The 23,095-nt window shown below is 45.6% G+C and overlaps 1 protein-coding gene across 14 annotated transcripts in view; it reads left to right on the top strand.

Annotated features, from left to right (window-relative positions):
• Positions 1-23,095, top strand: part of C3H6orf118 (chromosome 3 C6orf118 homolog) — a 303,945-nt gene that overhangs the window by 97,115 nt on the left and 183,735 nt on the right. The gene's annotated exons all lie outside the window — the stretch shown is intronic.

The following is a 23,095-nucleotide window of genomic DNA, read 5'->3' as shown; positions in this document are numbered from 1 at the left end:
TTTGTGTCCGGAAGCGTTTTCGCACTGCCGCTCAGCCTATCGCAGCCGAGTCTGACTTCGCTGCGGCTGGTGATTAGCTGAGTGCAGTATGACTCCAACCACCGGCAACCAGGAAGTGGATCGCGGCGGAGGCCCCAGGGGAGCGGAGGAAGGTATGTACATCTTTATTTTTTACTGCCAGCAGTGTGGGCCACAATTTTTATATTCCGGAGTTCTCCGTTTAAGGACCAATACAAGTAAACCTGTACGCCCCTGAAAGACCAGGCCTGTTTTTTCAAATCGGGTATGTCTGTCTTCATTAGAGAATAACTCTGGTAATGTTTTGCCAATCACGATAATTCTGACATAGTTTTTTTTGTAACAAGTTGTCCTTCATGTACATAGTAAAAGTAAGCCGATATCATTTGTAGTTTTTTTTACAGTGCAAAAAAATCATGAAATTTAAAAAAAATTAAGATTTTTTTATATTTTAACGCCTTGGGGACGGAGCCCATTATGACCCTAAGGACGGGAGCATTTTTTGCAAATCTGACCACTGTCACTTTAAGCATTAATAACTCTGGGATGCTTTTACTTATAAATTTGATTCCGAGATTGTTTTTTCGTGACATATTCTACTTTATGTTAGTGGTAAATTTCCGTCGATACTTGCATCCTTTCTTGGTGAAAAATTAAAAAATGTCATGAAAAATGTGAAAATTTAGCATTTTTCTAACTTTGAAGCTCTCTGCTTATAAGGATATGGATATTCTAAATAAATTATATATTGATTCACATATACAATATGTCTACTTTATGTTTGCATCATAAAATTGATGAGTTTTTACTTTTGGAAAACATCAGAGGGCTTCAAAGTTCAGCAGCAATTTTCCAATTTTTTGCAAAATTTTCAAAACCGGAATTTTTCAGGGACCAGTTCAGGTTTGAAGTGGATTTGAAGGGTCTTCTGGTTAGAAATACCCCATAAATTACCCCATTATAAAAACTGCACCCCTCAAAGTATTCAAAATGACATTCAGTAAGTGTGTTAACCCTTTAGGTGTTTCACAGGAATAGCAGCAAAGTGAAGGAGAAAATTCTAAATCTTTATTTTTTACACTGGCATGTTCTTGTAGACCCAGTTTTTGAATTTTTACAAGTGGTAAAAGGAAAAAAATCCTCTCAAAATTTGTAACCCAATTTCTCTTGAGTAAGAAAATACCTCATATGTGTATGTCAAGTGTTCGGCGAGTGCACTAGAGGGCTCAAAAGCGAAGGAGCAACAATGGGATTTAGGAGAGTGAGTTTTTCTGAAATGGTTTTTGGGGGCATGTCCCATTTAGGAAGCCCATATGGTGCCAGAACAGCAAAAAAAACCACATCGCACACTATTATGGAAACAACACCCCTCAAGGAACGTAACAAGGGGTACGGTGAGCCTTAACACCCCACAGGGGTTTGACAACTTTTTGTTAAAGTCGGATGTGTAAATGAAGAAAAAAAAATTTCCACTAAAATGCAGTTTTTTCCCCAAATTTTACTTTTTTACAAAGGGTAATAGGAGAAAATGCCCCCCAAAACTTGTAACCCCATTTCTTCTGAGTATGGAAATACCCCATGTTTGGACGTCAAGTGCACTGCGAGCGAACTACAATGCTCAGAAGAGAAGGAGCGCCATTGAGCGTTTAGAGAGATAGTTTGTTTGGAATGGAAGTCGGGGGCCATGTGCATTTACAAAGGGCCTCCCCACATGTGACCCCATTTTGGAAACTACACCCCTCACGGAATGTAATAAGGGGTACAGTGAGCATTTACACCCTACTGGCGTTTGACAGATCTTTGGAACAGTGGGCTGTGCAAACAAAAAAATTTAATTTTTCATTTTCACTGACCACTGTTCCAAAAATCTGTCAGACACCTGTGGGGCGTAAATGCTCACTGTACCCCTTATTACATTCCGTGAGGGGTGTAGTTTCCAAATTGGGATCACATGTGGGTATTTATTTTTTTGGGTTTATGTTAGAACCGCTGTAAAATCAGCCACCCCTGTGCAAATCACCAATTTAGGCCTCAAATGTACATGGTGCGCTCTCACTCCTGAGCCTTGTTGTGCGCCGGCAGAGCATTTTTCACCTACGTATGGGGTATTTCTGTACTCAGGAGAAAATACGTTACTAATTTTGGGGGTGTTTTTTTCCTTTTACCTCTTGTGAAAATAAAAAGTAAAGGGCAACACCAGCAGGTTAGTGTAAAAAAAATTTTTTTACACTAACAGGCTGGTGTAGACCCCAACTTTTCCTTTTCATAAGGGGTAAAAGGAGAACAAGCCCCCCAAAATTTGTAGTGCAATTTCTCCCGAGTACGGAGATACCCCATATGTGTCCCTAAACTGTTTCCTTGAAATACGACAGGGCTCCGAAGTGAGAGAGCACCATGTGCATTTGAGGACTAAATTAGGGATTGCATAGGGGTGGACATAGGGGTATTCTACGCCAGTGATTCCCAAACAGGGTGCCTCCAGCTGTTGCTAAACTCCCAGCATGCCTGGACAGTCAGTGGCTGTCCGGAAATGCTGGGAGTTGTTGTTTTGCAACAGCTGGAGGCTCCGTTTTGGAAACACTGCCGTACAATACATTTTTCATTTTTATTGGGGGGGGGGGGGGGGGCAGTGTAAGGGGGTGTTTATGTAGTGTTTTACTCTTTATTATGTGTTAGTGTAGTGTAGTGTTTTTAGGGTATATTCACACTGGCAGGTTACGGTGAGTTTTCCGCTAGAAATTTGCCGCAGCTCATACTTGAAGCAGGAAACTTGCTGTAAACCCGCCCGTGTGAATGTACCCTGTACGTTCACATGGGGGGGGGGGGGGGGGGTTGGGGGCAAACCTCCAGCTGTTTCAAAACTACAAATGCCAGCAGCATGTACTGACAGACCGTGCATGCTGGGAGTTGTAGTTTTGCAACAGCTGGAGGCACACTGGTTGGAAAACCTTCAGTTAGGTTCTGCTACCTAACTCAGTATTTTCCAACCAGTGTGCCTCCAGCTGTTGCAAAACTACAATTCCCAGCATGTACTGATCACAGAAGGGCATGCTGGGAGATGTAGTTATGCAACAGCTGGAGGTACGCAACTACAACTCCCAGCATGCCGAGACAGCTGTTTTCTGTGTGGGCATGCTGGAATTTGTAGTTTTGCAACATCTGGAGTGCTACAATTTAGAGACCACTGAACAGTGATCTCCAAACTGTGGACCTCCAGATGTTGCAAAACTACAACTCCCAGCATGCCCAGACAGCAAACAGCTGTGTGGGCAAGCTAGGAGTTGTAGTTTTGCAAGATCTAGAGGGCAGTATAGAGATCACTGTGCAGTGGTCTCTAAACTGTAGACCTCCAGCTGTTGCAAAACTACAAATTCCAGCATTCCCACACAGCAAACGGCTGTCTGGGCATGCTGGGAGTTGTAGTTTTGCAACATCTGGAGGGCTACAGTCTAGAGACCACTATAGTGGTCTCAGACTGTAGCCCTCTAGATGTTGCTAGGCAACTCACCGGCTTCCTTCGCATCCAGGGAGCCGTCGTCTTCTGCCGCACGCCACTGAAGATCTCCGTCGCTGCCCGCCGATCGCGTCGCTCCGCTGCCTCCGGACGGGTAAGTGGACTCCGGCGCCGCTCCTCTTCGTTTTCCCTGTTCTGCCCTGCCTATTGTGGGAGGGCAGGACGGGGAAAACGAAAGTAATTGAAAAAAATTGAAATTGAAAAAAAAAAAAACGCCGTTTTGTAACTTTTGGGGGCTTCCGTTTCTACGTAGTACATTTTTCGGTAAAAATGACAACTTGTCTTCTGTAGGTCCATAAGATTAAAGTGATACCCTACTTATATAGGTTTGATTTTGTCGGACTTCTGGAAAAAATCATAACTACATGCAGGAAAATTAATACGTTTAAAATTGTCATCTTCTGACCCCTATAACTTTTTTATTTTTCCGTGTATGGGACGGTATGAGGGCTCATTTTTTGTGCCGTGATCTGAAGTTTTTAACAGTACCATTTTTGCATTGATAGGACTTATTGATCGCTTTTTATTCATTTTTAAATGATATAAAAAGTTATATATTTTTATAATTCGGATATTTCCGCACGCGGTGATACCATATATGTTTATTTTTATTTACACTGTGTTTTTTTTTTACGTGAAAAGGGGGGTGATTCAAACTTTTAATAGGGGAGGAGTTAAATGATATTCATTCACTTTTTTTTTTCACTTTTTTTTTGCAGTGTTATAGGTCCCATAGGGACCTATAACACTGCACACACTGATCTTCATCATTGATCACTGGTTTCTCATAGGAAACCAGTGATCGACGATTCTGCCGCATGACTGCTCATGCCTGGATCTCAGGCACTGAGCAGTCATTCGGCGATCGGACAGCAGGGCCCTCCCGCTGTCCTGTAAGCTGTTCGGGATGCCGCGATTTCGCCGCAGCTATCCCGAACAGCCCACTGAGTTAACCGGCAGCTTTCACTTTCGGTTTTAGCCGCTGCACGCTATTAGCGGCGGGTCCCGGCTTCGCTATGACGCCGGGCCCGCCATGATATGATGCGGGGTTACCGTGTAACCCCGCATGATATCAGGAGAGCAGGACCAAGGACGTACCGGTACGTCCTTGGTCCTTAAGGGGTTAAGTACCAGGACGCAAGGGTGTATTCATACGCCCTTTGTCCCCAACAGGTTAACATGAATAGGTTGCATATATTTACACTTACTGACCAAATAGTTTATGAAACTTATACTTTCAGATGTCTACTTTATTATGACAGCATTTTTTTGTTTTTAACCCCTTCCCGCTATTGGACGTATGCATACGTCCAGGCGAATTACACGTTCGCGCAAATGGACGTATGCATGCCGCGGGCAGCGCAGGAGATCGCGGGTGGGACTCAGCTGTCAATCACAGCCGGAGTCCCACCGCAGCTGCCGGGGCCGCGATCGCGCCGGTCCCGGCAGCATTAACCCCATAGATGCCGTGATCAGTCTGATCATGGCATCTATGGTGTTTGCAGGGGGAGCGCTCTCCCCCTGCCCATCAACGGCGCCGCTGCGATAAAATAAGGGGGATCGGGGGTGTCCAAGACACCCTCGATCCCCCTTGAAGAGATAGGAGTGAGGTGGCAGGGTGGCCACCCCTCCTATCCCTGCTATTGATCGGCAGTTTGCTGTCTTAGCATGCTGAGATTTGTAGTTTTGCAACATCTGGAGGGCCACAGTTTAGAGACCACTGTCAGTGATCTCCAGCCTTAACCCCTCTAAATCTTGCAAAACTACAACTCCCAGCATTCAGGAACAGCAAATGGCTGTCTCGGCATGCTGGGAGTTGTACTTGCGTGCCTCCAGCTGTTGCATAACTACATCTCCCAGCATTCCCTTTGGCAATCAGTACATGCTGAGAGTTGTAGTTCTGCAACAGCTGGAGGCACACTGGTTGGGAAATACCGAGTTAGGTAATAGGTTCTATTACCTAACTCAGTATTTTCCAACCAGTGTGCCTCCAGCTGTTGCAAAACTACAACTCCCAGCATGCACGTTCTGTCAGTGCATGCTGGGAGTTGTAGTTTTGCCCCCCCCCCCCCCCTCCCATGTGAATGTACAGGTTACAGCCAGGTTACAGCCATTGATTGTCCAAGCATGCTGGGAGTTTAGCAACAGCTGGAGGCACCCTGTTTGAGAATCACTGGTGTAAAATACCCCTATGTCCACCCCTATGCAAATCCCTAATTTAGGCCTCAAATGCGCATGGCGCTCTCACTTTGGAGCCCTGTCGTATTTCAAGGCAACAGTTTAGGGCCACATATGGGGTATCGCCATACTTGGGAGAAATTGCCTAACAAATTTTGGGGGGCTTTTTCTCCTTTTACCCCTTATGAAAAGGTAAAGTTGGGGTCTACACCAGCATGTTAGTGTAAAAAAACAAACATTTTTGTACACTAACATACTGGTGTTGCCCCATACTTTAAAATTTCACAAGCGGTAAAAGAAAAAAAGCCTCCAAAATTTGTAACGCAATTTCTCCTGAGGACAGAGATACCCCATATGTGGACGCAAAGTGTTCTGGGGACGCACAACAAGGCTCAGAAGGGAGAGTGCACCATGTAAATTTGAGGTCTAAATTGGTGATTTGCACAGGGGTGGCTGATTTTACAGCGGTTCTGACATAAGTGCAAAACAATAAATACCCACATGTGACCCCATTTTGGAAACTACACCCCTCACGGAATGTAACAAGGTGTACAGTGAGCATTTGCGCCCCACAGGTGTCTGACAGATCTTTGAAACAGGGGTCTGTGAAAATGAAAAATAAAATTTTTAATTTGCACAGCCCACTGTTCCAAAGATCCGTCAAATGCCAGTGGGGTGTAAATTCTCCCTGCACCCCTTATTACCTTCCGTGAGGGGTGTAGTTTTAAAAATGGGGTCACATGTGGGGGGTCCACTGTTCTGGCACCACGGGGGGCTTTGGAAATGCACATGGCCAAATTCTCTCTCCAAAAGCTCAATGATGCTCCTTCTCTTCTGAGCATTGTAGTTCGCCCCCAGTGCACTTCACGTCCACTTATTGGGTATTTCCATACTCAGAAGAGATGGGGTTACAAATTTTTGGGGGTATTTTCTGCTATTATCCCTTGTAAAAATGTAAAATTTGGGGGAAAACAAGCATTTTAGTGTAAAAAAAAATTTTTTTTTTTACATATGCAAAAGTCGTGAAACACCTGTGGGGTATTAAGGTTCACTTTACCCCTTGTTACGTTCCCCAAGGGGTCTAGTTTCCAAAATGGTATGCCATGTGGTTTTTTTTTTCTGTCCTGGCACCATAGGTGCTTCCTAAATGCGGCATGCCCCCAGAGCAAAATTTGCTTCCAAAAAGCCAAATGTGACTCCTTCTCTTCTGAGACCTGTAGTGCGCCAGCAGAGCACTTTTCATCCCCATATTGCGTGTTTTCTGAATCGGGAGAAATTGGGCTTCAAATGTTGGGGGGTATTTTCTGCTATTACCTTTTTTAAAAATGTAAAATTTTTGCTAAACCAAGCATTTTTGGTAAAAAAAATTTTTTTTTTTTTTTACATATGCAAAAGTCGTGAAACACCTGTGGGGTATTAAGGTTCACTTTATCCCTTGTTACGTTCCTCAAGGAGTCTAGTTTCCAAAATGGTATGCCATGTCGTTTTTTTTTGCTGTCCTGGCACCATAGGGGCTTCCTAAATGCGACATGCCCCCCGAGTAAAATTTGCTCTCAAAAAGCCAAATATGACTCCTTCTCTTCTGAGCATTGTAGTTCGCCCGTAATGCACTTCAGGTCAACTTATGGGGTACCTCCATACTCAGAAGAGATGGGGTTACAAATTTTGGGGGGTATTTTCTGCTATTAACCCTTGCAAAAATGTGAAATTTGGGGGGAAACACACATTTTAGTGAAAAATTTTTATATTTTTTTTTACATATGCAAAAGTCATGAAACACCTGTGGGATATTAAGGCTCACTTAATTCCTTTTTACGTTCCTCAAGGGGTCTAGTTTCCAAAATGGTATGCCATGTTTTTTTTATTTGCTGTTTTGGCACCATAGGGGCTTCCTACATGCAACATGCCCCCAAAAAACCATTTCAGAAAAACGTACTCTCCAAAATCCCCTTGTCGCTCCTTCGCTTCTGAGCCCTCTACTGCGCCCGCCGAACAATTTACATAGACATATGAGGTAAGTGCTTACTCGCGAGAAATTGGGCTACAAATTCAAGTATAAATTTTATCCTTTTACCCCTTGTAAAAATTCAAAAATTGGGTCTACAAGAACATGCAAGTGTAAAAAATGAAGATTTTGAATTTTCTCCTTCACTTTGCTGCTTTTCCTGTGAAACACCTAAAGGGTTAAAACACTTACTGAATGTCATTTTGAATACTTTGGGGGGTGCAGTTTTTGTAATGGGGTCATTTATGGGGTATTTCTAATATGAAGACCCTTCAAATCCACTTCAAACCTGAACTGATCCATGAAAAATAGCGAGTTTGAAAATTTTGTGAAAAATTGTAAAATTGCTGCTGAACTTTGAAGCCCTCTGGTGTCTACCAAAAGTAACCACTTGTCAATTTTATGATGAAAATATAAAGTAGACATATTGTATATGTGAATCAAAAAATAATATTTGGAATATCCATTTTCCTTACAAACAGAGAGCTTCAAAGTTAGAAAAATGCAAAATTTTCAATTTTTTCATCAAATTTTGGGATTTTTCACCAAGAAAGGATGCAAGTTACCACAAAAATTTACCACTATGTTAAAGTAGAATATGTCACGAAAAAACAATCTCGGAATCAGATTGATAAGTAAAAGCATTCCAGAGTTATTAATGTTTAAAGTGACAGTGGTCAGATGTGCAAAAAAGGGCTGCGTCCTAGAGGTGAAAATGGGCTGTGTCCTTAAGGGGTTAATTAACATTTTAAATTAATTAGAAGCCTAACAATTTAACTTGAAATTTTGAAAATTAGAAAAGTACAAGTTTTTTGTGCGCTATGGAAGGTTTGCAGAAATTTAAAGGTGGTAGAACATAGGAGCAATCCCCCCCCCCCCCCCCAAATGACCCCATTTTAAAAACTAGACCCCTCAAGGTATTCACTAGGGGGTACAGTGAGTATTTTAACACCATAGTTTTTTGGCAGGAATTAAAACAAAGTCGGTGTTTACAAATTAAAAATTATCATTTTTTCACAAATGCATCATTTGTGGGGCATATATTTTGTACATCACTTCTGATATTGCAAGAAGTGCACCCTATATTTTATTAAGCTGCTCGGCCTGTGTTTGGAAATACCCCCACTTAGGCCATATTTGGTTCCTTGGCCGCGTGGTAGGACCCAGAAAGAGAGGAGCGCCATTTGGCTTTCAGAGAATCAATTTTGTCCGAATGGATTATAGGCCGCATTTCATTCCTGCAAAGGGTTTTAGCTGCCAGAACCATACAGAACCTCCAGTTACCCCATTTTGGAAACTACACCCCCTAAAGTATTCATCTAGACCAAAAGTGAGTACTTTGAGTCCTTTTTGTGTGGCTGGAATGGATACAAAGTCAGTGGAAAAAATTAAAATTTCTTTTTTTTTTCCACAAATGCATAAATTGTGGGACATATTTTTTGTACATTGCATCTGAAAAGTAGAAAGTGTGCCCCATATTTTATTACGCTGTTTGTCCCGTGTTCGGTAATACCCCTGCTTAGACCATATTTAGTTGCATGGCCACATGGTGGGACCCCAAAGGAGAGGCGCACCATTTGGCTTTTCGGATATCATTCTACAAATAATAGGCCACACTTTATCTTGCAAAGCATTCTAGCTGTCAGAACAATACCGCACCCCCAAATGTGACCAAATTTTTTGAAACTACACCCCCTAATGTATTCACCTAGGGCAAAAGTGAGTATGTTGAGCCTGTATTGTGTGGCTAGAATTATTTCAAAGTCAGTGAAAAAAATAGCAATTAGCTTTTTTTCCCCCACAAATTCTTTATTTTTGGTCCAACAAGTAGAGATGGACAATAAGTGCACTCACGGCAATAGCTGCTTCATCCATGAAGTTTATTCAAGGTCCACATCAAAGGTTAACAGTGCAGGGAGACGACATAGGAAGGAGGTGAGCGTGGGCTACGGACCCGTCTCACGCTACAAGCGCTTTGTGAGGTAGAGCGCATCCGCAGCATATTACACACCGCGGATGCTGGGTAGCTCAGTGTGTCCGCTTATGACTGCCGGCGGGAAATCCGCCGCTATGAGTGGACACACAAAGCTATCAAACTGCAGCAGGGAGCTCATTATTGTGACTGTTGGCGGGCATCCGCAGCACGTAATATGCTCCGGATGTGTGCCGTGTGATCCTACACATTATACATTTCTATTTTTCATTATATTTATTTAATAAATGTATTTTTATTTTTTACACTTTTTTTTTTTTTTTACAACTTTTTTATACTTATTGTTTTTACACTTTTTCTTTTAAATATTTTTTTTCACTTTTCTTTTATTCTTTGGAATACTTAGTAGTAGTTTGCACTAGCAGGCAGCATATCAGGACGTGCCTCTGGCACGCTTCCGACCGCGGCTGTAAGGGTTAAAATGCCGTGACCGAAGTTTTCTTCGGTCCCGGCAGTGCGGCAGTTGCCTGCCTGCCGGGGATCACTCACAGCACCCCGTGATCACGCTGCGGGGAAGACAGAGGGAGTAAGGGTTAAACTGTAATGGACTGCTCTGATTGGTCCTCGCCCCGCTAGCAGTGACCCTCAGCTGTTTGTCTATTGTCACCGCTGTTTAGGAGCGGTGACAGAAGCATGGACGTGTATAGACGTCTAGGTGCCGGATCGGCCGCCGACCTGGACTTCTATACTCGTCCATGGTCGTTATAGGGTTAAACTATGTTAGTGGAGGGAGGACAAAGTAGCAAATCAAGCAGAGTGGCAAATAGGTTAGAGTATGGTCAGGACATAATGGTGGGTGTAGAGAAGTGAGGGGAGGTTAAGATCAGTCTATAGGGGGATCCATGTGCTACAAACCAGTGGTGAAAACAATTGTACCCACAATAACTCAATAAATCACATTACTGATACTGAATGTGTAAAACTAGATGGCAACGTAATGCTCACAAATGCCAGACGTCTAGAGACCTTGATATTAGAGGAACACATTGATGAAGTTGGTGTCCCTGAGACATGGCTAGACTCTTTACATGACTAGACTCTTTACATGACAAGGCAGTCAATCTGTGGGTTTTTTTCACTGTTTCAAAAGAATAGAAGAATAGGGTGAACAGGTAAGGGTGGTGTATGTCTGTATGTTAGAAGTGAACGATGCAACAGAGTGTGATGATTGTAAAGATGTGGAATCCTTGTGGGTAAAATTACAAAAAAGGAGGTAAACACTGTATGGTTAGGTTTCCACACAGGTTTTTTTCTGGCGCTTTTTGGAAAACTGCCACTACCGTTTTTAAGCTGAAGCCAGATGTGTATTTAAAAGGAATGGGAAATATAAAAGAAGGACTAATACTTCTTCTCCTTCCTGCTGGATCCATTTCTGGCTTTGGCTCAAAAACTGCAGTGACAGTTTTCAAAAAACCTTGCCAAAAGATTATTTTGGTGTACTCTCATCACCCCTCAAAATAACTGAGGAGATAGGTGAGCGGCATAGACAAATAGAGAGGGCTGCCCGTGCACGTACAGTGGTAATAATGAAATGGTTTTAACTATCCAGATATTAATTGGGCTTATGATTTGGCTAAAACTTCAAAGGGAAGAAAGTTCCGAAATATATTGCAGGATCATTTTATGGGCCAGTTTGTGGAGGACCCAACAAGAAGCGATTCTCTGTTTGATCTGGTGATTTCTAACAATGCTGAGCTGGTTGGGAATGTAACTGTGCATGAAAACCTTTTGGCTTAAAATATAGAAATCAAAGACATATTGGGAGGGCAAAAACATAATTTTAAAAAGTGAATTCAGGAAGAAGAAACAGACATGGTCGCACATCTACAATCTTGTATAATGATCTAATTGCTTCTCAGCATAATATCAAAAACTAACAGGTTGTTAGTATACATTTTTGATCAAAAAGTACAAGCCTACTCGCCACATCAAGGCCACCTATTTAGAGTGGGTCCCTAACGTCCCTAGCATAAAATGGCGTAGCACTGGGCGGCGACCACCACTGCTGCGACACCAGTGCCCACGGGGGGAAACGACCCATTGGCAGAGCGGCCCCAATGCCACTCAAACCAGTCTATGGGCCGCACCCCCCCACAGACACGGCGCCACGGCAGCATCGGACGCTGCACAGCACCACACCAGTGTGCTCAAGGTGTAACAGCACACTTACCATGCTCTCCCAGTCAGACTGGGAGGCTGCTAGGAAAGAAATGGCCCTTGTGTAGCTAACTACTACTTATATAGGGTTGGGCTGAGGGGGTGGGGAAGAGTGCAGACACATGTTCAAACAAAAAGGAGGGGATGGAAAACACAATGTGAATTCAGGTAGAAGAAACAGACATGGTCGCACATCTACAATCTTGTATAATGATCTAATTGCTTCTCAGCATAATATCAAAAACTAACAGGTTGTTAGTATACATTTTTGATCAAAAAACACTGTTCACACTAGTGTGGTGCTGTGTGGCGTCCGCTGCTGCCGTGGTGCCGTGTCTGCGGGGGGGGGGGGTGCGGCCCATGGACTGGTTTGAGTGGCATTGGGGCCGCTCTGCCAGTGGGTCGTTTCCCCCCCGTGGGCACTGGTGTCGCGGCGGTGGTGGTCGCCGCCCAGTGCTACGCCATTTTATGCTAGGGACGTTAGGGACCCACTATAAATAGGTGGCCTTGATGTGGCGAGTGAGCTTGTACTTTTTGATCAAAAATGTATACTAACAACCTGTTAGTTTTTGATATTATGCTGAGAAGCAATTAGATCATTATACAAGATTGTAGATGTGCACCATGTCTGTTTTCTTCCCGAATTCATACTTTTAAAAAGGCAAATTTCCCTGGGCTAAGAGCTGCACTTCAAGACATAGATTGGGAGGAGGTGTTGTGAAATGCTGCTACAGATGATAAATGGGAGATTTTTTCAAATCAACACTGAATAACTATACTGCTAAATTTATCTCTATGGGGAACAAGTATGAACTATAAAACTAAATCTAAATTCTATATGTCTGACAGCTGAGCAAAGAAAGCAAACAAATAGCATTTACAAAATACAAATCAGAGGGGTCAGCTAAAAATGACATGTTCTTTGATTGTGCAGATCAATATGATTTAAACGACATCTCATTTATGTAGCTTTTATTTCTCGGTCGTAAACCATTGGGGGACACAGACCGTGGGTATATGCTCTTGCCGCTAGGAGGCGCTGACACTAGTCAAACAAAAAAAAGTCCGGTTCCTCCCGGCAGGCTATACCCCGCCTACTGGCCCTGAGCTCATCAGTTTAAGCTTAGTGTCCTAGGAGGCAAGACACAGGTCTGGATTTCTCCAGACCTGGTCTTCTTTTTTCTTATTTTATAGTTGGGGACTGTTTAGTTTCTTTGATTCATTTAATTTTTTCACTGTTTTTAGGTGGGGGTTCAGGAGCATGGCGCTACCTGTTCCCCCATATGCGGCTAAGGGGCATGGGACATAATTTACAAATGCACCGTTAACCCCTTCCCGCCAACGGCCAGCACCTTGGGTAGTACCGTTGAGTCCAGGTCCCCCTATTTTCCCTGCTCGTCCTTGTCTGTAGCAGCATGACGTGATGCAGGCATCCATAAGTCTGGCTGAAGAGATCTTCAGGTGGAAGACATCTTCAGGTGAGTATGGTGCTAGGTGAGTATGTTTGTTCCGTTCAGCCCCATTACCTGGTGTGTCTATTACAGGGGTCAGGGGCACTCCTTTTTATTGTTCCTAGTGGGCTTTCAACATCTGGAGAACCCTGGAATTTGTTCTGGGGCACCGGGACAGGGGGAATGAGCACTTCGGCAGGGTCGGACAGCGTTTCCCTCTCCCTCCCCGACCCTGCCAGCTCGTGTGTTTTTACTTTCACTTTGAGCCGCACACGGCGGCGGCTCTCACAGCCGGCATCCCTCCCTGCATGCGGCCCCGTTCAACCACTGCAGGGATCGCGTGGCTGTTTCTCTCCTCCGGCTAAGACGCCGGAGTTAGTGTTGGTTACTGGGGGACATGGTGTTCGCGGTGCCGGAGCTTCAGCCGCGCGTGCCGAGGCTCCACCCACCGCTCGCATTCTCCTATGGGGGCTTAGCGTGCGCACCTAGGGGTCACTGATTTAACCTATCAGCTGGTGCGCACGCTCAGGGTTCATTTTCAGCCAATAGGCGGCTTCTGGGAGGCGGCCTGCTTCTGCTGGTGGCTGGCTCCTCCTCTCTGCTCTCTCTTTCTCTCTCCCTCTCTCCTTCTGGTTACCTCACGCAGGAGATACTGGGGACTGCCTCTGCTTATCCAGAACTGGGACAGAGACCGGGTGAGATTGCTCTGTTTTTTTTCTGCTGTCCCTAGCTACCAGCTATGTCCGACCCCAGACCCGACCCACCGCCCAGACAGGCGACGGCTCTAGTTACCTACTATGCATGTGTGTGTTGTAAGTCCAAATTTCCAGTGGGTTCTACTGAATCTTCCTTTTCCGCCTGCTCCTCCAAACTGTCTTTGCCGTCCGTTTCTGGAGCACCTGAGGCTTCAGCGGAATGTGTGAACCGCCCCCACTCCAGAGTGGGTTTCTTCCCTTTCCTGGTCGATTTCTGAATTGGCTAAGGTCTCCAAGTCGGTGGCTTTGGCCTTGGAAAGGACATCGCTTCGAGGCTCCAGGGGCTCGCGCTCTGTTTCCCCGGAACCACCTTTTTTCTGCACTTCTAAGCTCACTAAGGTAGCTCCCTCTGGCTCCTCGTGGGAGCAGCCCCAGGGCGGCCCCTCGTTTCACAGGTCTCGCTCCCCCTCCCCGGCCCTAGGGCGTACCCCAGCTTCTAGGGGTCGTTCTCCGGGTCGGCGTTCTAGGTCCCCGTCCTCTCATCCTAGGTCTCCCTCATCCCCAGCGAGGGCTGCCTCCGCGGACTCCCGTTCCTCGGGGGAAGCTGTGGAAGAAGGTTCAGATTCCGTCTCGGATCACAAGGATTACTCTACAAAGTCCGATGTGGTGGGCGGTTTGTGTCAGCCATAAGGGACACCCTGGAGCTTCGAATCCTGATCCAGAAGTCTCCTTTCGCCGATCACGGCATGCTCCCAAGGCGTTTAGCTCTCATGCAGAGTTTGATGCCGTGCTTGGAAACACCCTGTGAGGCTTTTTCAGGGAATCAAGAAGGTGCAAACACGTTTTCCCTTCCCTCAGGACCTAGTCACAAAGTGGACGGTTCCGCCTAAGGTTCACCCACCGGTCTCCCGCCTGTCCAAGTCCACTACACTGCCCATTGCAGATGCATCGTCTCTTAAGGATCCGGCGGACAAGAAAATGGAAAATCTAGCGAAGTCCGCATTCGAAGCTGTTGGGTCCTCATTACTCCCCACTTTTGCCTCCACTTGGGTGGCCAAGGCGGTGTTGGTTTGGGCTTCCCAGCTCCGCCAGGGGGCCCTTGCTGGAATTTCCAGGGAAGAACTGGCAGAAGCGGCTCTCCAGCTCTCCCAAGCTGGCGATTTCCTTTGTTCAGCCACTTTGGAATCCGCTCGCTGCTCAGAATTTGCCTCGGCCAACTTGGTTGCGATTCGTCGCGCTATGTGGTTGAAAGCGTGGGACGACGATGCTGCGTCGAAGAGGTTGGACGGAACTTCCCTTCTCGGGTTCCCGCCTCTTCGGAAAATGTTTGGATGAAATTATTTCTGAAGCTACGGGAGGTAAGCGTTCTCTGCTTCCACAGAACAGGTCTCGTCCCAGGGTTGTCCCTCCAAGCAGGCACAGCCTCCTCCTCGTAAAACACCCTCTTTCAGGGCACGTCCATCATGGAAGTCGGGCAACCGATCTGAAGGTTTCGCTGCCAAATCTGGTACCCGTAAGCCTGCCTCTTCCTGAAGGGGCGCCCCCACCCGCGTCGTGTGCTCAGGTGGGAGGGCGGCTGTCTCTTTTCCAGGACATATGGATGTCTCAAGTCCAAGATGCCTGGGTGCGAGCTTTTATTTCAGGAGGCTACCGCATAGAATTCCCTTCACTCCCAAGACACCGTTTCTTTCAATCCCGCCCTCCTCAGTCCCCTTCCTTGGCGGCGGCTTTTCAAACTGCTCTGCGTTCTCTCCTCTCCCATCATGGTTCTATTCAAATCTCTTCGTCGTTCCCAAAAAAGAGGGCACGGTCCGTCCCATTCTGGACCTCAAGTTGCTCAATCGCCATCTGCGCCTCCGTCATTTTCTGATGGAGTCCCTCCGGTCTGTGGTGGCCTCCATGGACCAGGGCGAGTTTCTTTCTTAAGTGGATATCCGAGACGCCTATCTCCACATTCCGATCTTCCCAGCACATCAGCGTTTCCTTCTTTTTGCGGTGCCGGAGGATCATTTTCAGTTTGTGGCACTCCCGTTTGGTCTAGCCACGGCTCCCAGGGTCTTTACCAAGGTCATGGCGGCGGTCATTGCCATCCTTCGCTGCCGGGGGATCTCCATCCTCCCCTACCTGGACGACCTCCTAATCAAGGCTCCCTCTCGATCCGAGAATTTCGAGAGCCTGCAGATCACACTTCACACCCTGTCCTCTTTCGGCTGGGTCATCAACTGGGAGAAGTCAGTCCCTAATTTTTCTGGGGCTCCTTTTCGACACCACAGTAGCCTGGATCCGTCTTCCCTTGGACAAAAGGCGCTCTCTGCAGGTGGGGGTCCGTCGCCTGCGACGCCCCGTCCTGGTTTCGATTCACTTCTGCATTGAAGTCTTGGGCCGTATGGTGGCTGCCATGGAAGCAGTCCCCTTCGCCCAATTTCATTACCGTTCCCTCCAACAAGTCCCCTTTGTCCCTGGATCGCAGGATTTTCCTTCCCCTGGCAGTATGTCAGTCCCTTCTTTGGTGGCTCCACTCTCCCCTTCTTCTTCTGGGGAAGTCTTTTCTTCACTTTCAGTGGCAGATCGTCACCACCGACGCGAGCCTCATGGGTTGGGGAGGGTTTTTTCGGGACATGACGGTCCAGGGTCACTGGTCCACTGGGGAAGCCCGTCTCCCCATCAATATTCTGGAGCTTCGGGCGATCTTCCTTTGCCTCCTCCATTGGGAACGTCTCCTTCAGGGTCGACCGGTCCGGGTTCAGTCTGACAATGCAACGGCCGTTGCATATATCAATCGCCAAGGCGGCACCCGGAGTTGCTTGGCAATGGAGGGAGGTCTCCAAGATTCTCCTCTGGGCCGAGGCTCGGGTCCCTGCTCTGTCGGCGATCCACATCCCGGGCGTGGACAATTGGGAAGCGGACTTTCTCAGCCGCTCCTCGGCGGATCCGGGGGAGTGGTCTCTCCACCCGGAGCTGTTTTCACAGATTTGCGACCTTTGGGGGACCCCGGATGTGGATCTCTTCGCATCTCGCCTCAACCAGAAGGTTCCCCTCTTTGTAGCAAAATCGAGGGATCTCCTGGCCCTGGCGACAGATGCTCTGGTCATCCCGTGGGCGTCCTTCCGACTCCCTTATCTGTTTCCGCCTCTTCCCCCTCCTGCCCAGGGTTCTGAGGAAACTCAAGGCGGAGAGAGTCTCTGCCATTCTGGTGGCCCCAGACTGGCCCAGACGCGCGTGGTACGCAGACGTAGTCCGACTGGCCGACGACGTGCCGCTGCACCTACCACTTCGTCCGATTTTCTCTTTCACGGTCCCCTTTGCCAATTTACTGTCGCTGCATTTGACGACGTGGCAGTTGAAACCGCGGTATTGAAGGCCTCCGGGTTTTCTGAGGGGGTTATTCGCACCATGCTTCGGGCACGCAAACCTTCCTCGGCCAGGATTTACCACCGCACCTGGAAATCTTATTTTCGGTGGTGCGAGGAGCAAAACTTTTCTCCGGTCATTTTTTCCCTTCCACGTCTTATTGCCTTTCTTCAGGCAGGGCTGGATCAGCTTTTGACCCTATGTTCTCTTAAGGGTCAGGTGTCTGCTCTCTCTATCCTTTTCCAACGGCAGTTGGCCTCTAATTCCCATGTCCGCACCTTTTTTACAGGGTGTGGCCCGCATGGCTCCTCCTTTCCGGTCTCCCACACCTCCTTGGGATCTCAATCTGGTGCTTGGAGCCTTGAGGGAGGCTCCTTTCGAGCCCCTTAGGGATGCCTCCCTTCGTATTCTCTCGTGGAAATTCGCTTTTCTCATTGCCATCACTTCTATCCGGAGGGTCTCGGAACTGGCTTCACTTTCCTGCCGTTCCCCCCTTTTGGTGCTTCATCAGGATAAGGTGGTTTTCCGCCCACCTCCTTCCTTCCTGCCCAAGGTAGTTTCCTCTTTTCATGTCAACGAGGAGCTCGTTCTTCCTTCCTTTTGTCCTTCTCCTGCCAATGCCAAGGAGCGTACTCTTCACACCCTTGACGTGGTCTGGGCAGTCCGGACTTATCTGTTGGTCACCTCCTCTTTTCGCCTGGGGGACTCCTTTTTCGTGATTCCTGAGGGTAGTCGTAAGGGTCTTCTGGCTTTTAAAGTGACCATTGCTCAGTGGATTTGCTCGGCCATTTCGGAATCGTACCGCCGCAAGGCCAAGGTGCCACCCTTTCGGTTGACGGCGCATTCCACACGTTCTCTTGGGGCTTCTTGGGCTCTCCGTAATAGGGCTTCGGCCCTGCAAGTCTGTAAGGCGGCCACCTGGTCGTCCTTGCATACATTTGCAAAGTTCTATCAAGTACATACTTTTGCGTCGGCTGATGCTAGTTTGGGCCGCAAGGTGTTGCAGGCGGCAGTATCATCCTCCTCTGCTTGATTTTGGGTTGAGTATTTTTCTCCCAACCCCGGGGACTGCTTTGGTACGTCCCACGGTCTGTGTCCCCCCAATGGTTTCCGACCGAGAAAAGTAGATTTTTTTTTATGCTTAACGTAAAATCTCTTTCTCGGAGGATCCATTTGGGGACACAGCGCCCACCCACAGTTTGGGTAGAGTTTTTCGTTTGTTCTGTCCGAGAGGTGATTCGGGGTTTTTTCTTTTGTCTGTTTCTCTCAGACTTTTGCTGTTTTTTTTCTCTTTTTTTTGTCTGTTGCCTCCTATTGCTTTGAGACTAAACTGATGAGCTCAGGGCCAGTAGGCGGGGTATAGCCTGCCGGGAGGAGCCGAACTTTTTTTTGTTTGCCTTGGGTCAGCACCTCCTAGTGGCAAGAGCATATACCCACGGTCTGTGTCCCCCAATGGATCCTCCGAGAAAGAGATTTTACGGTAAGCATAAAAAATCTACTTATTACTGTGCTATTTAAAAAAAAAAAAAAAAAAGGCTTTTTTTTTCTAATCAAAATCAGTATGCCTAAAATATTTCTTTTCGGACCCCCATAACTTTTTTTCCATCTATAGGGATGAATGATGGCTTATTTTTTGCACCGTGAACTTTAGTATTTATCGGTACCAGGTTTGTTTTGATTGGACTTTTTAAATGATTTTAATTCATTTTTGACAAAAGACTTGCAGTCCACATGGGGTCACTTGAGGAGGTGCGGTATCGTTCTGCCAGCTCCTATTCTTTTCAGGCATTGAGTGGGGTCTATAATTCATATAATGATACTCCTCTATTTATGGCTCCTACCAGGCAGTAAGGCAACCAAATATGGCCTAAGTGGGGGTACTGCCCAACCCAGGAAAAACAGCGTAATAAAACATGGGGTGCATTTCCTCCATATCAGAAGCAATGTACCAAATATATGTCCCACAAATAAAGCATTTGTGAAGAAAAGCTAATTTCAAATAGTTTCCACTAAAATAATTTCATCCACAAAATAAGGGCTCAACGAATGCACTACAGCCCTAGGTGAATACTTTAGGGGTTTTAGTTTCGAAACAGGGTTCACATTGTTCTGACAGCTAGAATGGTTTGCAAGCAGGAAGTATGGCCTATAATTTGTAAAATGATATTGTCTCCTTTTGGGTCCCACCATGTGGCCAAGTAACCAAATATGGCCTAATCATAGGTTCTGCCTAATATGGAAAAAGCAGAGTAATAAAATGTGTGGTGCATTTCATTAATTTCAGAAGCTATATTTAAAATTATATATCCCACAAATGATGCATGTGTGGAAAAAAGCTCATTAAAATATTTTACACGGACTTATGCTAATACCATCAACACAAAAAGGCCTCAAAGAACATACTACTAACCCAAGTGAATAGTTTAGGGGGTGTAATTTTTAAAAATGAGTCACTTGTTGGGGTGCTGTATGGTTCTGCCAGCTTTAATCCTTTGCAGGCATGGAGTGTGGCCTATAATTTTTAAAATGATGTCCTGAAATCCAAATGGATTTCCTGTCCTTCTGGGTCCCACCATGTATCAAAGCAACCAAATATGGCGGGGGTATTGCCGAACACTGGACGTATAAAATATGGAGTGCATTTCCTCCTTTTTAGATGCAATGTACAAAAAATATGTTCCACAAATTATACATTTGTGAGAAAAAAAAAGCAAATAACATTTTTTTCCTCCTGACTTTGTAACGATTCCAGCCAAACAAAAGGACTCAAAGTACTCACTTTTGGTCTAGGTGAATACTTTACGGAATGTAGTTTCTAAAATGGGATCACTCGTGGGGGTTCTGGGAGCTAAAACTCTTTACAGGTATGAAGCGTGACCTTTAAATGGGCACTTTCAGATACATAAACTTTTGATAAGTTGTAAACCATGCAAAACTAATAGGTTTTGCAATTGCTTTCATTGGAAAATTTTCAGTATTTCATACTGAAAAAGCCAGTCAAACAACTGCCCCCCCCCCCCTGCCTGTTTGCACACATACTAGTCCTGCTGTGTCCATGCATCATCACCTATGTCATGGACACACTTCCTTGATTGACAGCTGTGAGCGCAGGGCTCACAGCTGGAGGAAAAATCCTCCCACTGTCCGTTTGTGTCCCGCTACTGTCAGGGAGGACAAGCTGGGAGTTGTAGTTTTGCTAATGCTAGGGGAGTTGTGAGCAGACAGCATACTGAGGGAGGGGGCAGAGACCTGCACAGTGAGGCCACGCCCCCTCCCTTTGAGAGGACTTCAGACTAGTGAGCTGAATTAAAAGTGTAGTAAAAATTTTTTTAAAGGTGCTAGACACATAAAAATTTGATGTACAGGGTCTGGATTAGATACTGAGTGAATTTTTTTTTTGTTGGATCTGATGGGTTATGCTTTAATCCATTCAGCCTAAAACCATGCCCTGTAAACAAAATGGCGCCACAGGACCAAATATGGCCTAAGCGTGGGTATTTTCGAACACAGGACGAACAGCATAGGAAAATATGGGCTGCATCTCCTCCCTTTCAAGTGCAATGTACAAAAAATATGGCCCACAAATGATGTATTTGTGAAAAAAAAAATCAAATTAAAAATGTTTCTACTGACATTGTAACCATTCCAGCCATACATAAAGGACTCAAAGTACTCACTTTTGATCTAGTTGAATTCTTTACGGGGTGTAGTTTCCAAAATGGAGGAACTTGTTGGGGTTGTGTATGGTTCTGGCATGAAGTGCAGCCTATATTGATGCCCTTAAAGCCAAATGGGGGGGGGGGGGTATTTTCCTGAACATGGGATGAGCAGCTCAATAAAATATGGGGTGCATTCCTGCCAAAAACTATGGTGTTAAAATACTCACTGTACTCCCTAGGGGTCTAGTTTTTAAAATGGGGTCATTGGCAGGAAGGGTGGGGGGGTGCTATGTTTTACCACTTCTAAGTTTTTGCAGACCTTGCATAGCACATAAAAAAAAGTTGTATTTTTCAAAGTTTCAAAATTTCAAGTAAAATTGTTAGGCTTCTAATCCATTAAAAATGCTATCAAAATAAAATAGAACTATAAATTATGAGTTTCATAAATATTTGAAACCTATTAGTGGTAAAATAGCAAAAAATAATTTTGTTTAGTTTTTTGAAAATTTTGCATTGTAAAAAAACACATGTAGTACCCGTGACAAAAAAAACAACGTCAGAATTGTTGTGATTGGCAGAACATGTTACAGTTATTCTCTAATAAAGTCATGCATACTCAGATTTAAAAAAACAGGTTTGGTCTTTAAAGGGGTATTCCAGATTTATTCATCTTATCCCCCATCCTTGGGGATAAGATGTATGAACGCAGGGGTCCCGCCACTGGGGACCCCCGCAATCTCGGTGCAGCCCCAGGCATTCTGTGTCGGGCGCTGCCTCCGGGACGGGAATGTGACGTCTCGGCCACACCCCCTAGTGACGTCACACTGCGCCCCCTACACTCAGGTCTATGAATGACGTCACGTCCACATCTCAGAGACAGCTCCCAGCACAGAATTCCGGGGGCTGCACCGAGATTGCTGGGGTCCCCAGCGGCTGGACTCCTGCGATCATACATCTTATCCCCTATGCTTTGGATAGGGGATAAGATGTATTAAGCCGGAATACCCCTTTAAGACTATGTTTACACATTTCCGTTCCCGATTCCGCATTGGAATTTGGTATGGAGATTCTGCTGCTGCAGAGTCCCGGTGAATTTAACAGGGTTCTGCTATGCTGTGCACATGGCTGAATTCCCATGCCAGATGTTTCGGTTACGGATTTCCATGTCCGCAGAAAGAATGAACTCTTCATTCTTTCTGTGGACTCCACACAGAATGCATAGCCGTGTATGAGACGGCCCATTCCCGTGCGGTCCTAGTGCTGTCATGTTTATGCTGGCGCCCACAGTTTGTGGAGTGTCTGCACGGAGATTGTCCATGTGGAAATTCCGTAGTGTGAACATAGCGTAATTGTATTGGTCCTTAAAGGGTTAAATCCCCCACTTGCTTTCTTTTTTGCCTTTATAGTTTACAACTCCTGCTGACAAATCCTGTTTCTAACACCTCTTAATCAGTAAGCCTCATGGCTCAGCAACTCAAGGCAAAGTAGAGAAGAGCAGAATGTATATGCGTTTTACTAGACGTAGGAATGGGAAGGCCAGGGGAAAAAAAACTACAGAAAAGTAACTTTTTTATTTATTTTTTTTCTTTTCCTGGAAAAATAAAGAAAAAAAAAACTAAAATGAGTAAGAAATATGTCTTTTGTAATGATATATAATTAAAAAAAACTATGTTAGGAAACATATTTAACATGTAGGCCTTATGAAAGTATCTGAAAATAAGTTTTGAAATACATTTTAAATAATAACAATGCAATTTTGAAGAGCAATATGCATCTTGCATATTGCTTTTGTCCCATATCCACAGGAAAGGGGATGCGGATGCTGAGACCCCCGCAATCTCCTGCCTGGCACCCTGGTGTTGTAAAGATTATTGTTCAGCACACAGACTTTCCTCATGCACAGAGCAGTGGTGGTCGACACGCCCCCTCTATGATAAGATATGCCTTATGATTATTATTAATTCCTTTATTTATTTATACTTTATGATTTGTGGAAGTCTGTGACTCCACCCCCCCCCCCAAAACTGAGGCTGAGAATAAGGGGGCCTTTGTGCTGTTTAAAGGGGTACTCCGG

The sequence above is a fragment of the Hyla sarda genome, chromosome 3, assembly GCF_029499605.1.
Source record: "Hyla sarda isolate aHylSar1 chromosome 3, aHylSar1.hap1, whole genome shotgun sequence".
Lineage (NCBI taxonomy): Eukaryota > Metazoa > Chordata > Amphibia > Anura > Hylidae > Hyla > Hyla sarda.
This window is presented reverse-complemented; position numbering and strand designations above follow the sequence as displayed.